The sequence below is a fragment of the Passer domesticus genome, chromosome 6 (assembly GCF_036417665.1).
Source record: "Passer domesticus isolate bPasDom1 chromosome 6, bPasDom1.hap1, whole genome shotgun sequence".
In the NCBI taxonomy this organism is placed as follows: domain Eukaryota; kingdom Metazoa; phylum Chordata; class Aves; order Passeriformes; family Passeridae; genus Passer; species Passer domesticus.
The window spans coordinates 30,967,806-30,985,812 of NC_087479.1; the positions used below are offsets into that span (position 1 = coordinate 30,967,806).

Consider the following 18,007-nt stretch of genomic DNA (forward strand, 5'->3'; position numbering starts at 1 on the left):
TGCAGAATTATGGAAGTGTAGATGTTTTGCCTTGCTTGGTGGAGTGTGAGGGTTTTTAGAGGCAAGTTGGATGTCAAAAATGGAGACAACCCCTCCCTTGCTTAAAGGAACCAAAGACATTCAGGAAACTGTGCATGTTCAGCTTCATGCATGTAATTATGTAATAGACTACAGTGATGAGTAACAGCTTGTATTTCAGTGTGGCAGAGGTGGTGTAACACAATGTTTGAAAACATGGTTTTTTCAGTCCCATCCCAAATCACCACCTTCCCCTACACTGCTTTGCATTTCATGCAACCTTTCTGATTAGGCAGCGTTTTCTTCCTACTTCAGGTACTCATTATAATAGCTTAAAGAATAACACCTAAATTAGGCCTATCACTGTTTCTTTATAGTCATTGCATTCTGATGGTATATATGAGTGCCTTAAGAGATGTAATTGTTTGGGTTCTGAGAGGAGCCTTATTTTCAGCCAAAACAAATTTGTTGACTTCACTACTTTTGTAAACAATTCCTCCAACAACTCTTTTACTTCTGACATGTATCGACAGAACATTTTGCTGTTGGCAAACTATCATTTAATGAAACATCAGGAAACTTCCTATAACATTCATCTAAATGAATCTCTCATGCCTAAATGGGTAATATTGAAACATAAATATTTTTGCATTTGGGAGACTTTCCGTTGAGAAAACCATACATAAAATGGAAGCTCTGTGAGTAATGAGTGACAGTTCCTTAAAAGTTAATATTTTCTTTAATCTATTTCCATAACAGGAGAAGAGAAGAAAATACAGTGCTAAGCATAAGGTGTACTTTTGGGATTAGAGAAACAATCTCTGCTAGTATGTATATCTCAGACCACAGGGAACAATACACACACCACAAACACATTTTTATTTCATTTAATCAAATATAGAGGTGTCTTAAATATTTTTTCCATGTTATTAAAAGGATTGAGGATTCCTTACATTTTCTTTTTTCTATTTCTTTTTTTTAATAAAGAAAAGTAAAACTGCCCTTAATACTGGACTAGACTCTGTGATTGTCATGTAAGGTAATGAAACCATTAAATGCACAGTATTAAGAAGAGACAAGATGCAATTAGCCAAGAAATTACTCTGATCTCAGTGACATTTTCAAAAAATCATAATACAATATACATTGCAGGACATGATTGACAGTCTAATCCAGTTTTGATGGAACGTAGTCCACATACTGAAAGTAAAGCAGTACACGGCCAGATAAAGCTCACAGCTGTGAATCCCTGATATGTCCTTACAGTCTTGTCACCCAGGAAATTCCTCAGGTTTAAAAGATGATGAAAGTATCGACCATTAATGACAGGATCATCTCCTACCCTGAAATAAAATGTACTAATCCCTTTTGCTAGGTCTATGAATTCCTAATATAAATTATATAAACTGTAGTAATTCATCTCTGTTAGCACAGTTGTGTTTGGAAATTGTACAGCAGTCTTTGCCCTATTTGAAATGCCAGATGAAAGCAAGACATGTTCGTTTAAGCTGCAGCATAAAGTAATTTAACACAGGGGACAGAATAACTTCTGGATAATGAGCAGTATATATGTAAAAGAAGGAAGTTCTGAAGTTCTAAAGTGGCCTGATGGATTTATGCCTGATCTTAGAAAGAGGCCAAAAATGTAAATATAGGAAGTATGGTTAAATGCAGGTGCTTTGTTAGACATTTGTAAGATGATTTAATGATTGAGTCATACAGAATACATCCTCTAACTTCAAAGAGACATACAATGGTCATTTATGTCTTACAAATAATTTGGATGGTAACCTATCTATCATGTTAAAATAAGTAATGTGGATCATACTGGATTATACTGCAAGGGGAGAAAAATAAAAAATTAATCTCAAGTGACATTTACAAACACATTTGAATTTCTGTAATCCATTTTTGATAGTACATGGGCTGCATATGTCTATCAAGCTGGATTTACAACCAGGTGCTCATGTGTCATTGACACCTATAGCATTGGCTAGACAAACAGTCATTGATGAAGTCAGATAGTTAACCATCTAAAGGACATTCAAGGCATCTGTAAATATTACAAAGCACCAGGCCAGATCTTGGATACTTTTCACAGAAGTAATGACAGTACAGAAATGCAAGGTTATTAAAAGAAATACCAGGAATCCATGGATGTAAAGTAAAATTCTTCAATAACAGTGTTTGCTAGTTTTAAGCGTAAAGCCAGTAGAGAGAGAATATTGCTAAAGAAAAATATTTTCAAAAACCCATATTTGTTCTAGAGGTAATTTTTCAAAAGGATTCAATTTTTTGTAGCCTTTTAACATTGTGCCTCTGACAAAAGTCTACAGTAGAAATCACTGCACATGCAGAAAAAAAGAGTCCAGTGTTATTAAGGGCTCTGAGAACACTTTAGGAAGCAGAACAAGAGAGCAAATTCTTTCATGTCTGGCTAACATTGCTTTTGCCAGTTATGTTCAGAATCATTGCATTGAGATCAAAAGCTAACACTACACTTAAGTTTCCACAACTTGTGGGATTAAAGGTATCCCACAGGTATGATGGACTACAACCAATTCAAACTCTTCAAATTTCAGCAGCTTTCAGCATAGCTTGAAATATGAACCAAACCAAAACTGATTGCATGCCATTCTCAAATCACCTCCAAGAATCCAAAAAACCCTCCAAAAAGCAGCAGAAATCTATTAGTCATTTGAAATGTTCAATAAAAATTCAATAGATAATGTCAGACCAAAAACCAGAACTCAACTTTGAACATCTACCCAAGCTTACATGCAAAGAGGTGACTAATGGATTATGCCACTTGGTGAGTCAGACTTAAAGAAATACTGCATTTCCATCCTGAGGATTTGATTTATTCAAGCTGGGTAGTACTAGAGATGAATATAACTCGGTTTGTAAGTAGCTTATATTAAATTCAAGGGTTTGTTTGGGTTTTTTATAAGGTTTACTAAAAGCTGCAATTTAATGCTTAATTCTATTTAAAAGATGTTTGAATCCCAAATAGCCTCTGGATAATTTTCATTTGTCTATGTTTTATTTATTCAACACAGACATATTTTTTTTTAATCTTATCTATCAAGACCTTGAACATTTGGAAATACTACTGACATAAAGCAGAATTAGAAAGCACAAAATACAGCATTAAATGACACGATTTTATTGCAATAGTCTACATACAAGAATACACTTTAGATTACTATCATAACTAATATATTGCCCTGCTGATAAGAAAATGGCAGAAAAAGAATGCTTCATACATTAGCAGCTTGAAACTAGGAATGTGATGATTATCTTTGATCTCACTAAATTTGGTAGTAATCAGGGCCATCAGCAGCTCCTAGGAGGATCTCTGCACACCACAGCATCTCATCCTAGTCTAGAAACACTGCAAGTTAGAAAACCTTATTATAAAGCAGGGCTGCTCGTACTGCTCAAAATATCTTCCATAAGTCTACCATGAATTACTTCTTAAAACTCAGCAAGGCCTCCTCAGGGAAGATTTTTCTGTTTCTGTTCTGAGTCAGATACCGTGCAATCTTTACTCACTGTTAGAAATTAGCTGTGAATATGTCTTGCCTACACAGCTTCATGTCAGTAGGTTCTGTCTTTCCCTTTTTTAAAAAAAAATGAACAAAAATTGAAGTATATTTCATTCCAAATCAAGGAAAAATGAAAGAACACGTGTATTTCAAGTTCTGGTTTTTTTCTTGTAATACGGGTTTTCCCAAGAAGAGAGGCAGAGGAATGAAAAAGAATGTCTTGTGGATTTGTATAGTAGGTGCTTTTATGTTCAACAACAGTACAATTGTATTCTTTGTTTTTAAGCATAAGTGTCTTTATTTGAGGTAAATGAAGATTATTGGCCCAAATTGTTTCAAATTGTTTTTGATTACCTATGCTATAATCTTTAGATGAACAGATATTCAGAGTTGCCTTTTTCTTTTCCCATGTGCACAATGTGATCATGGTTTTCTATTTTTATTATTACTTAGGGAATATAATAGAAGAGGATAACTTTGATTTTAACTGTTTTAAAAGTAAACAAATATGTTAAGCTTTTTAAAAATAACAAATACATTGACATTTTTGGATGTTTTCCTAGGTTTCAGTACTTTGCCATTTATATTCAATTTTTAGGCAATCAGCTTCAATTCTGGCATAGTAATTTATTAGAGAATCCAGATTCCTTTGAGAAAAATCAAAACTCATGATGCCAGCAGACTCAACATGAGAGTATAATGCAGTTAGTTTGCTGCATGAGGATTTAAAAGGAGAGAAGAGGAAGATGCTGTGAAAAAACTGTTTATTTTGGTGTGAGAATGTGCTGATCATGCAAACTTTGTTTTTTATATTCATCTTGGTAATCTTAGATTTTTAATATATATAATGCTATATGTTGTGATAAATCCTAAAGTTCTTTTAAATATAATTACACCCACTGCAAGTTAAATGATTGAATGCAATTTTGCATGTGTAATTCCAGCATCAGCTACACTAGGTATCCTTTTCATATTTGTCTGCTTTTATTAGTCTTGTATGATCTGTTCTTATTTCTGTAGCAAAATCACAACTAAAGACATTATTTGTAAGTAGTTTTTATAAGGCTTATATTTCTGATATTAATAGCCTTATAAAAGAGAAAACCTCAGGTTTTTTTACCATCAGTGGTGAAGTAAAGGAATTTGCTGTAAGGCTAAAAAAAGGATAATGAGAAATGCTGTTTATACTTAATTCAGGAGGTAATGCCCAGTGTTTCCATTTGGCCCAAACTCCTAAGTAACTCCAAATGCTATTTTTTTTCTTAAAAAACCCAAAAAATTATGTATTTGCTGTGTTCTCAACCATCAGTGATGTTACATATACTACTACAGACTTGTTGATGTGATATTTGAAGGTGGGAAAAAGACTAGTGATTTTCTCTAGCCAAACAGAGATAATAATAATTCACAGGGTATAGTGCCTGACATTTTCAAAGCTCTGTGTAGTCATAGGAAAAGCATTAGAAATCTATGAAAATAATAAATCACTCTCAGTCTAAAAGTATTCCATGTGCTTTCACAGTTAAAAGAGCACAGTAGAAGACCTGAATGCTGTGTTTGGAGGACACATATGTGGGGGTAAACCTTGTCCACCTAAAGACCATGTTAAATATTTTTCAAGATTTGGAATCACTTTTTAGAACATCTGTTATGGCTAATTAATTACCTTAATTTGCTTTAAGTTGTGTACTTGAAGATGAATAGTGCACAATAACAAGGCTAGGCTTTGTGAGGAAGACCTTTGGTAGTCTATACAGCGCGCTGCCTCATTACAGAGCTAGTTATCTGCGGGAAGTCTGACATTGAAAGGTACTACACGTCCCATAACACCCTCCCTTAACTGTGATGATTGTAGTTTCTTCCTAAAAGTGATGATTAGGAGAGAGAAAAACAAAACTGAAAGCTGTATGAATATTTCATGTAAATGTAAGCAGGCACTTACTGGACGCAGACCTTGATTGATGCCAGAGTGCCTCTAAATGCCTTGACATTGAAGGCTTTAGACTTCCCTTTCCACAATGACTGCTTCAAGAGCTACAGCTATTCTATTAACTAATAGAGGAATATAGCTGTATTTCACTGAAGAGCTCTTTATTACTGGCTGATATTAAACAAGACCACAAGCCTTAAGTTTGACTAAGTGAATATAGCAACAAGAGTTAGTGGATATCTAAATGAGAGAAGATAGTTAAGGTTTCTTCTCCCTCTGTCTTCCTGTTCTGTAGCTCAATTTCTTGCATCAGTTTTAAATTCCTTCCTGTGAAGAAGAGTATCAGCAACACATGAGGAATCAGCTGTAAATTGCTCTAGAGTACCTCTCTTTAACAAAGCAATTTCTTACAAGGAGGCAAGTGCTTTTCAAACATATTGAAATTAATCTAATTATTCAGATTTAAAAACATAGGACTCAAAAATTTTTCCCAACAAGGATTTTGAAATGCTGTTGAAACATTGATCAAAATGAAAAATACCTATTCTTTCAAGGATTGGTTTATCTTCTGCTTTCATCGGGACACAAATGTTTCTGTGCATGTGCTATGTAAGAGCCCAATTCTGTCATACTTTTGAAGTGGCCCCTTGAAAAGAGAGGGGCATGTTTTAGTGGAATAGTAATGTATGCAAATAGTTTAGAAGCTGAAATCAGTGTTGTAAAGGAATAGTCTTTCAAAATCAGTCAAATGAAGGAACCATATTTTGAAAGTTGACAGTGAGATGTTTCATGGTGAGTGTGAGATGGTGATCATAATATGTGCCTACCATGTTTTATTAATGGACAAATCACCCTTTGAAAAAAGCTCTGTGACTACCATACAATTTCATCAAGATTATGGACTACACTTTGCAAATACTTAAATTTGTAAGCCTGACTCATAAAACTCCTTATTTCTAGCTCTGATGCACTTAGCCAGAAATTTTAATCAATATGTCAGTAAAAGAAATGGAATGATTCCTTACTGGGAAACATCCATCCCTCTGTTTTACACATTAAACGGCACTTTTGTTTACACCACCCATCTCAAATCCAGGACACCATCATCAGGAGGACCATGGGATCACATTTTCATTCCCCACACAGGTTCCCTCAGGTGCATAAGGGACTGAATTGGCCCTTCCCAAGCATCCATGCAGGAGTGGGCTTTTAAAGCTCTATTCTTCCAGTAAGTTTGCTCATCAGGTTATTTGAGAAACAAAACAGCTAAGCTGGTTCTGTCCATTGTTATCACAAAAAATTGAGTAAGTTTTCCATAGAGTTTTTTCACCTAATTGCTAACTATCCCAGCAGAAGAAAAGAAGTGCTTTTTTATTCCTTTTTTGTTCTTTTTTTTTTTTTTAATAATTTCAGCACATAATTTCCTTTGTGCTAGATTTGGTCACTTTCACTTAACTTGTATTTTGACATGAGATGTCCAGTAGCTAAAAATAAAATAGAATTAAAATTATATTTTAAATTATTTTTTTTCTTTTATGTTACACTGTAAAAAATAAAACAAAAATTAAATCGTTAAGGTTTCTTCTAAATGAATGTGCTGGATCTTGGCTGTTTATACAATATTGAATTATGTGTAAACAGAGATTTTTAGCTGCCTTCATCATATTGATCACATCTAGTTATGATTTCTTCTGAAATAAAGGACCTGCATTCATTTCTGCTGAAGTAAGTAGGACTTTTATCTATTGGTCTAGCAGCAACTGGCTTAATTGTACTGGCTAGTATATTTTACAAATTCTCACATATTTGCTTTTTACTTTAGGAGTTTCTGTATTACCTAAAGCAGAATGTGAAGAGAAATAAAGGGTGTCTCTAAGGTAAAATTGTAGGAGATGCCACATGCCCGACACTGCAATGTGATTTCTATTTTACAGTAATACTTTTAAATTGTTGATGGTTGTGTACCAGTTAACAAGGTTCTGAGCACTCTCCAGCTGTGAGTGGTCCTTATGTGCCTGCTCATGCCCACATCTGATTTTGTGTGTTACTGAGCTGACCATATAATTTAAGAACACTAAAGCCCATATGCACACTTATGCCCATATAAAAATGTCATACAACACTGATTTTAAGCTTGTGCAGGTGGATCATGACCACAGAGTGAGCTAACAGAGCAAAAGTGAGCCTTGGTAATGTTACAGCCTGATTGTTTTTAAGCAGGTGTAGTGTGCCAGTATTTTTTATGCTCTGGTGAGAGAGGGAAGACAAGACCAGGACTACAAAGCTGCATGGAAGGACTTGAAAAACGACAAGTTAATGAATATTGGATCACTTTGTTATTAAAAATAAATGCAGATTTAATCTTAACATTTCATAATCAGTCATGCATCTGACTTTAATAACTGTAAACTTGGACTCACATCTTTGTGCACTAAAACTAAGGCTCTAATTACCTACGTATGAAGCCTGGTCCTGTGTGTCTTGAGCAAATGAGTAAAGTCACTCCTACTACCTACTGGAACGACAGGTAGATGGTTATTCAGGCAACAGCAGTAGAATTTTGATGCCACTGTTAGATATTTATGAAAAGAGATGCATTGAATTTTATCTCAGTAGATCAATTTTCAGGACAGAGTTCTTAACAGTGTATTCATAGGCTGGGTACAAAACCAATTTTATCTGCTTCACTGGTGTGTGAACTGTATAAGGAAAGACATCTCTTTACTCTCTGATAGCTTATCTTCCCTGGTGACCATTTATGCGTGTTCTTGTAAATATACATATTTTACAGAAAAAGCTCTTTAAACTATCCTTTGAGATGACCTTGAAATAGAAGCATTTGAATCTTCCAGGAAATTAACAGCAAAGTCTCTTTTGATAATGACTGGTAGGGTGGGAAATGCCACTCAAAGCAGAAGTAATAATCACTGCTGCAAGCTATTTAATTGTACAGGTCTATGACAGAATAAGATTTTTATAAGGAAACACACCAAAAGAAAAATATACCTACTCTTTCATCCCTGAAAAGTTTCTTAGGAATTGATAGATTTTTCAAAAATAATTGTTTGGCAAAGTGAGGCTACTGTTTAAAAATATTTAAAGTAAACAACAGGGAAAATAACCAGTGGGATATTTTTGTCCTGTTAGACATATAAACACTAACTATACTTAGTTCTATGAATAGAGAAAATAATGACACTTTTCCATGTGATACACTGCAAGTATGAAAATATTTATCATGGCAACATAAGGCATTTCTTATATCTTAGTGTGTAGTTCATTATCATTATTTCATTCCCTTTTTTTTCCACTTTGTTTTCTCACTTTTCCACCAAACAAAGCTTCTTACAAATGAATCTCTCCAATTAAAATTATAGGTTCATACATTGTAAATATGTCTGTAGAGTGAACATTGATATCACCTTGCTTCTATGCACTGCCCTTACTTATAAATAAATCCATATATTCTTTTTTTATCTATACATAAACAGAATTATAACTCCATGCCCAAATTCCCTCACACAGATGCACACTATAAAAATACTCTTCTCTATAAATGTCTGCAGGCATACGCACTTTTGTCCCTAACAAATGTATGCTTTGCATGTGCACGTGCACATTTCACAGAGCACACTTTCCTGTGTTCCTTGCCAGCCCACATCAAATGCCTCTAGTTGCTTTTTCTCATGCTGTCTCTTCAAAGATGCCTATATAAAAATTCTCTCATTTCTCTATGTCTATAGCTTGTACTATTCATAGAAATATTCACTTTCTGTACACAAGCACACACAATCCTTGCAGCATTCATTATGTACATGTACAATCTTTTGTAGTAGCAGCTTGATTAACCATGGACTCATGTTAAAATTTTATGGGTAGAGCTTTGAAACACACCCCTACAATACAAGGTATTCCCTTTTAACTTCACTAATAGTGTCAAAATAACTCATAAACCATTTAGCAGATGCACAGGAAAGAAACGAAAAGATAATTGACACAACAATAACTCATTTATTGATGTTTTGAATTTTTGAATTGACATCGTTACTGTGGATTTTACTCATTAACATTTTTGAAAATATGAGAAATCAAAGACATGTTGAGCAGTGACTTTGGGACAGGCACCCAGAGAGGAACATAGAAATATTGCTTGAAGTTGTGGGAGAGACAAAACTTTGACTGGAAACAAAACTTGCAAAAGATGCCAGGAATAACAAAGGCATTAGTACATGAGCAGCAAGCCGAAGTACAAGCTGTGGGTCCACAGCTGAACAAGTTAGTATAAGCTGACAGGTCAATTAAATATGATACACAAAAAGCTGAAATACTAAATGCTTTCTGTGCTTTGGAGTTCAAGGGTAAATTTAGCCCCCAAGTCTTAGTGCCAAGAAGCAACAACAAAGCAAACAGTGAACTAATGAGTGAAGAAGAGACTTAAGAGGTAACTGCAGCTTTTGAACATATGAAAGTTTATGGGACCTGATGGGCAGGGTCTGAGGGTGCTCAGAAATTGGGCCAAAAGTGCAGCACAGTCCCTCTGTTTCACCTTTGAAAGGTCATGGAGAACAGGTCAAGTTCTCATTGATTGGAAAAGCACAAATGTATACCCACCTCCCAAAAAGGAGATCTGGGAAACAATGGAGGAGTCAGCTTTAAGTCTGTTCCAGGACACATTATGAAACAGGCCCTCCTAGAAGCTGTCGCCATAATCATAAAAGACAAGACAATTGGGAAGACACAATGTGGGCTGGTCAGTGGCAAATGACTGATCAACTGATTGCCATCAGTGAAGGAGTAATTTGTTCAGTGGATAAGGGCAGAGCAGAGATTCCCATCTGACTTCAGTTCAGCAATACTGTTGACTCAGTTTCCATAATTAATTTCAAAAACTACACTATGAAATGGATCCTAGTCTATAAGGACTATGTCTATCACAAAAAAGAGAGAGTAAGAACCATTTAAGAAAGGAAGTAAAATCCATGTGTTTGTCTTAGATATGTCATCGCTGATATATTATCTAAACAATTCATAAAACTTTTCTAAATGTTTCGGTTTTTATTCTAATTTTTAATGAAAAGCTGTGGATTTTTCATGCTATTCATGAATATAGATCCTAAAAAATGTACTAGTTAGAAAGAAAATATTAAAAGAAGATAATACCAGATATTTTTGTTTGTTTTTATCAAAAGAGCTAGCTATTAATCACTACTGTTCCTTTTTAGTGAAAAACACTGATTTATCTAGGGTAGAGTTGCTAGGAATCCATCAGATTTAATTATGATTTCATTGGGAAGGCTTCTTTAGATGGGGATAAAACACAACAATTCATAACAACCAATAATCCAGTTATTTGAGGAGTAAGGAACTCATATACAAGTTCTTGTGCTAAATCAGTCAGAACAAGGACTTCTATGTGTACACACAATACACCTACAGTTGTTTAACTCAGAAATATTAAGATTTTGTTTGTTCTGTGTTTCTAACTACAATAACTCCACATGACAGGTAATGGGTAGGCAAAAAGCAACCTTACTGAAAAAAAAAGGCACTAAGGGAAAGTGAGTTTAGACTGTGATATCTGTGCTACTCTGACTCTTGTTCAATTACCAATACCCCTTTCTACTGATCACTGATGATACTGATGGCTGTACACTGGATTCTATAACCTTTCAGAAATGTTTTGATGCTGACCTTAGATTAGGCTTACATTGTGTAAAAGAAGTGTAAAATTTCAGCTTAATTTAAAACACTTCAGATATAATCATTGGAGCTGCATTCAAACAAAGGTAAAGTGTCTCTAGATGTAGCCAGAGTGTATGAGATATTTTGCCACTAGAACTAAATTATGAAATATTTCATATTTATATTAATCATGAAAGCCCATATTTTTAAAGTTTGAATCCTTTGTGACATTCAGAAAATTATTAAATTTGCATAACTAAAAGCAATGGAACATCACTTTAAAATATGAAAAAATACTGCTTTTTGACATCTCTATTTTGAGATGGTAACAACAAATATTCAGGTATAGAAGCAGAACAGGGTTTCTTCATTAACAGTTGCATGGATTATCATAGACTAACTGTCACTGCTATGTTATTTGGAAATTTGTTTTTAATCCAGCAGCACCATATTGCTAATGATTGAAACATCTACCAGCGGAATCTTTTCTAACAGCAGAGAAATGCCATGAAATTGATTTTAATTAGGCTTTGGAAAAAAGGAATTATGTAGAATTCAAAATCCATTGTTCAAGTCATATGCCAGCCAAGCTGTGTAAGAGGTTTATACAGCTAACTGGACATTAGGGACCTGTGTTTATGCTCAGAAATCTACTAACAATTTAATAGAAAAATGTAAGGGATATGTTCACTTACAGCATGTTTATCTAGGTAGTGATTTAATTATGATCATAATTGTAACCAAGAAACAGACAAAAGCAGAGGCTAAATTCTGTTCTCCAGAGCAAAGTTCAAAAGGACTATAGGGATTTTTTTCAGAGATGAAGAACATTTATCTGCAGCATATGTTAAATATGCCTGCATCACTGCGTGTGAGCATTCTATGAAAATATGGTTGAGATACCCTTAAAATCGAGTCCATTCTTGATGAAAAATAAAAATCGGAAAGTTGTTGACTGATATATCATGCCAGATACAGCAACCAAAGCCAGATGCTTGATGAATTTTAAATTTTTTAGTAGCCTATGAGGAAAACAAGCAAATCTCCATGCAAATGCTTTTCTCTGGCTAAATGACATGCATTTTTAGGTACTAAAATGTTGACATCAAAAGCTGAATAGGCATAAACTTTTCTTGCTGACCTACAGATATATGAATAACTGACCATAAGGAATACAACATTAAGAATTCTGACATACACAACCGAGCTTAAAGAATTTTAAATTTCTAAGTGAAAATTTCAAAAACATCTTTTAAAAATACAAGACAGCACAACTGTTTAAATGAAGCAAATGTTCTGAATTGCAATAGGAGGGCCAGCTTACTAAGATTTTTTGCATTGAAATGTCATTGTTATTTAGAAGAATACTGAAACACTTATTAAATTTATTGCACTTATGTTTAAACAATTATCTCCACTTCTGATTGTTCAGAAACTCTGATCCCAGTATTTTTTCTGCATATTTTGCTACAGGGTCTTGCTGAAACTATGTGGAAGATTTGCTTTGGATAACCAAATCTGTCTGTCTGAGTTCATGATTTATTGTGTTTATTAACCATAGTTCATGATAAACAAATGTCAAAGTCAAATATGTAGGAATTCTGTCTTGCGATCTGGTGAAAAAAATTTAGACTGCTTCAAAAGAAAACGAATGGGGAAAAAAGACAAGGACAGAAGGCAAGCAAAAAATAGAAGGCCCAGATAGAGGTTAAAATCATCACCCGGTACAGTGAAGATCCAAGTATTTAAAGATGGTAATTCCTTCTGATCTGGAAAGTCAATTACATACTGGGACTATTAAAAGCAGTTTTAAATGTCAAGTTTTGAACATCCCCAAGGATGGGACTTGCTGAACCTCTCTGTACAACCTGTTTCAGAAGTGCTTCACTTCTTTTACTGAGGGTTTATTTCCCCATAATATCTAATCCGAATTAGTCTTGCTGCAACTTCCAATTGCTGCGATTCATCTTTGTACGCATACCTTTCTCCTCTGAGAAGAGTTTTTCTTCCTTTTGACCATAACTCCCCATAGGGTACAAAAGACTGAAAATAGAATCCTGTCAGTCTCTCAACTGCAAGCCGAAAAAAGTTGCCTTGGCTTCTCGGTATGCTTGTGTAAATCATACATATGTGTGTACCTATCATGTACTCCAGTCTCATACCTGTCTTCGTGGCATTCTGCTGGACTCTTCTCAGATTCTCACTCTCAAGGGAACAGAACAGGACACTGCACTCCAGGTTCAGCCTCATGGATTACAGGCAGAAGGGAATTACCATTTCTCTTTGTCCCACTGACTACATTCTTACAAACAAAACCCTGTCAGTGGTTAGTGGTATCATCTCAAGGGTATGTGTGTGTGTTTCCTGACAGGCTGTTGTCCATCACAGCCCACAAACTATACTGCATTGCTAGTTAGTCTGCGACATATACTGTTGGATGGGATTATTGCAATTGAGGAAGGATTTTGTATTCTTCCTCTTCTTTATACAACTGGAAAAGGTTTCAGTAAGGACTTCCTTAACATGCCCATTTTTTTTCTTGAAGATGTTTTGTAATATCCTTGGATTAAGATAGCATTGTGGAGTCATTTGGTCTTAGCACCTAAAAAAATTCAGAGCAAGTATATCTCTGCTCTTTCTACAACTTTGATATAAATGGTCTTTCTATAGTTTTGATATTTTACTTAATAAAGCTTTGGGGGGGATGTAACAGAATATCCAATTTTAGAATAACTGATTTTTTAAAAAAATTTTTATTGCTAAGGCTGCCTTCTTACAAAAGCATTTAATCCAATATTCCAACCAAGGGTAGCCCTTTTAAATATAACACAGACAGGCAGCTGCTGTCTTAAAATGCGAGTTTTAAAACCATCTGCTATCAGTGACATCTGCCTGTGTTCCAATTGGTAAATGCTCTTCCTTTTTTCATGAAACTATGCTGCTTTTTCTCACCTATTGCAAAAATATCATACCAAGCCTGGCACTATTAGAAGAGTTTCCCATTCATTTCTATTGCAAGCCCACAGGAACCCGTGGATAATGTCACTGTTTGGCAGCTGGCTTTGCATATTTACATATATATAGATAGATGGATTTTCTTTTCAGTGTTAATTTGAAAAGGAATTTAGAGGACTGACACACAGAACTTTGGTACTAGTTTAATTTAAATTGTTGAAGCAAAATAAAATAGCAATCTATCAAGTCAGTCCTCTTAGGCATTTTTTTCCTTAGAGCAAAAATGACCATCTTGGTAAGTCAATAAATCAGGTCTCAGCTCAGTCTCTTTGGAAGCAGCCCTGTTACACAGATGAAACCGAGGCACCCTTTGGACATAAAGCTTCTCCTGAAAACAACTAGGGAAATGTTTCACCAGTGTTGTGCAGTGGTACAAGATAGGGCAAAATACATTTCTATCACAAGGCTTATATCAGTATGACTTCTGTTTGTAGAAGCATTTTAATCCAAAAATGTTAGCATCAAGAAGCACATAAATCGCTGAGAAGAGGAAGCAATGTTCTCTAATACTGTGGATCAGAGCATACCCATAATCATCATGAATGAAGGGGGAGGGAGGAAGGTTGGGAATGAGGAGCAAAAAGCTACAAACACCCTAATATTTTTTATTTGTCAGTAGTCATGGCTCTTAATTTTACCTTAGGAAATATATAAAAAATTAAACTGTACAAATGATGAGCATTTCACCCAACAAAGACAATCAAAAATTTCGATGCCATGATCCCTTCAAGCTGCTTGTGAAAACCCTTAAGAAGTTGATTTACTGGCCTACCTCATATTTTCAAGGTTCAGCTTTCCAACTTGCTCTACCTTTCTAAGAACTCTTTAAAAATTTTTCTTCTGTTCATTAATTTTTAAATTAAATTTGAAATCCGTATCTTATTCCCACTTCTCCTCAGTGTGCTTTACCGCATATTGTAAATGCTGCAGACAGAGGTGAATACGTAAACATTTTTTTAAAAGAAATTGTTTCTGTCTAAATTTAGACTTTTAAAGGAACCTTGAGTATTTTAAACTGTATAACAAATTACAGTTTTTACTTTGTTGACTGGACAAAGGCAAATTATGAACAAGTCCAGAAAAGAAGAATTCGTAGCAAGAAAGATGAAAGACCTCTGAGTGGGAGAGCTACTAATGGCCTTTACACTAATGCAGCAACAAGAAACTTAGTTCCAGAGAGCTTTTCACAATTCTTTTAATATTTCTTTTTCTTTATCGTAGCATAATACCTGGCTTGACAACAGAAATGTTAAAATTTAGGGCTCTGTTCTTCAAAACGTCATGCTCTATTAACACTGTTTTTCTCTGGGATTTACCCTGTCAGAGAAGGAATCACCAAGGAGTAAGGTCTACGGTTGTCTTATCACTAAATCCCTCTTCTCAATGATGCACAAATGACTAAGTACTTTTGGTGCCATTTCAAGATAGAAAGTTAAAATAGGTCATTCTCAGGTTAGGGTAGTAGGAATATTTTCCTGCACATGCCAGGTGTTTTATATGCAAAACAAACACAAAACTCTCAGGTGTTTAAAAATAAAAATGTAAGTCATAAGTGCATGAGGGCAGCTCTTCCTGCTGTCATCTCTTGTTTAAGGGCATTTGACTAACGTGCAATTGCACACGACAAAGTTCCTCACACAGCCACTCTTTTTTTTCCTGTATCTCTGATGTAAATTAACATGGGTGTCGTTCTTGCGGTTCTTCCCAGGATGTGCAGCTGTGCTTTGCTAGACTTTTCCCCCATGCAGTGATGCAATAGTGCCTCACACCCAGGAAAGAAAGGAGATGAGGCTCCTGAGTGGGTGCCAGCTGAGGCCCCAGTGTTGCCTTTTGGGTCCCCATGCAGCTGCACTGCCTGTGTGTTTACACAGAGACACACCTGGACTGCATGCACTGCAGGGCTTACACAGAAACTGCCTGGGAGCCTACTGCTCAGGAGCATTTCCATATTAACCAAGGGAGCAGTGAGCTTAGGCACCTTATGTGCTGGGCTGTGAAAGGACCGAGGAAGGCTGGTTTTGCTGGCAAGTTGAAAGAATCTTACCTTTTTTCAGGCTCTGCATCTCCAGCATTTGGACTGGCAACTTGGGATGAGAACTTAAACTGGTCCACAGCATACATAGTCTGTGGAAGAAAGAAAATCACAGCAGAAGTCAAATTAGGAGGAGCTTATAAATGATGTAGAATTGTTTTATAGAGTGCTGAGAAAATATTGGGTTTGCAAAATGAAGTTGGAAGTTTTACTTTTGTTGTCATTTGACTGAATCGTATGGGACTGTGTTTGCACAGAGGCTTTTGTTCTTCCTCCAATAATTATCAGATGCTAGGAAAAATGGGAAACTTGGATGTGAACCTGTGGGGAAAACCTGTGTGTGAGCAGCTACATACAAAAATAACTTCAAGATAGAGACATAAATGTGAATACTATTCACTTAAACGTTGTTCCCTTTCCATTTCAATCCTTTAATTTTCTATCCTTCAAAATATTCCTTCTCTTTAAACTATTTCTTTGGCTAGAGTCAGGGATTCAACAGTTATATGTAGGCTTTGAAGATTAATTTTTGGACACTTAATTTCCCCTACAAAGTAGCAGCAAGAATCTCTTTCTTACATCACTTTTATACTGGAAAAATGCTGAGCCACAGTCAACAAAAGTGCTTCCTGTTTTGTATAAGTAAGAAGCAAATTGTACCAGCTATTTAGATGCAAAGATACATCTTAAGGAGAATATATTGGAATAAATGGAGAGTTTCTTAATAAGGGAAGAGAGGTTGCACTTAATAGAAAGAGCATATAGAGACCCTGACTGTGGCTAATGTGCATAAAAAATTCAGCCTGTCAGATCCTCACTTTTCTAATTCAGTAATCTAAATAATTTATTTGACATTTTAGCTCAAGATGACCTTTCTTGGGAAAAAATTACTGTTTTAAACTTTTAGCAAGTGCAACCACTGCAGAGGAATGCTGTTGAAGTCTGCATTTTCCCAAATGAGTAAAGGTTAATCTTGTACAGCTCAAACACATTTTTGACCCTTTTAAACAAGTTCACAAAAGTAATTTAATTTTTTTAATATAATTTCAATTATATTGCAATATTTGTGTTAAATGAGCTTCCTCCCCTCCTCCTCTTTTTTGTCTGTTGCTCAGAAGCCATTACCCATGTGTTCTGATGGATTTAGGCAAAGGACTTGTTTTGAATGACTAAAGGTGCCATTCTACCAAATGTTACTTATAAAGTTCTATAAATCAAGTGAAAATACATGGTAGATTAATAGGTGAGTAGGTTAAAACAGCCATAAGTAATAGCAAAAAAATGACTGTCCAGAGGTTCACAGTTGCCAGATTGGTCACTTGACTCAAGTAATCAGCCTCAGAGCAATACCACAAAAAATGATCATGTCTGTCTGTCCCTGGATTCTCTTCCTCTTACTAAACAATCCTATATTTTGCAGAGGGCATTTCAATGGTTCTACTAAAGGACATTTAGTGTAATTTTACTTGGCTATTTCTGATAATTTATCTAACTTTCCGACAGGTCACTAAAAAAATCTTTCAATGTAAGGATTAATATACCCCCAATTGTACATAATAAAGGCTATAATTCTCTCAGGGTGTTCAGGTGACTTTATAGGGGTACATTATTTATTGTCAAAAATAGGAATTTGCTAGAATGGCTGAAATATCACAAAGGTTTCGGAGTCTGTGCAAAATCTCCAGTGTAGCTGTCAACTATGAGGGCACCTAAGATTAACCAGCTACCCAATAGTAACCAGTTATCAAAGAAATGGGTGACCAGCCCTACTTAATCCTCTCA

The 18,007-nt window shown here is 35.2% G+C and overlaps 1 long non-coding RNA gene across 1 annotated transcript in view; it reads right to left on the reverse strand.

Moving 5' to 3' along the window:
• The window catches only part of LOC135302119 (uncharacterized), a 143,467-nt gene extending 127,166 nt beyond the window's left edge, over positions 1-16,301 (reverse strand). Inside the window, exon 1 of the long non-coding RNA XR_010363815.1 lies at positions 16,238-16,301. This is a non-coding gene — a long non-coding RNA (uncharacterized LOC135302119). The remainder of the gene's footprint in view (positions 1-16,237) is intronic.
• Between the last annotated feature and the right edge of the window lie 1,706 nt (positions 16,302-18,007).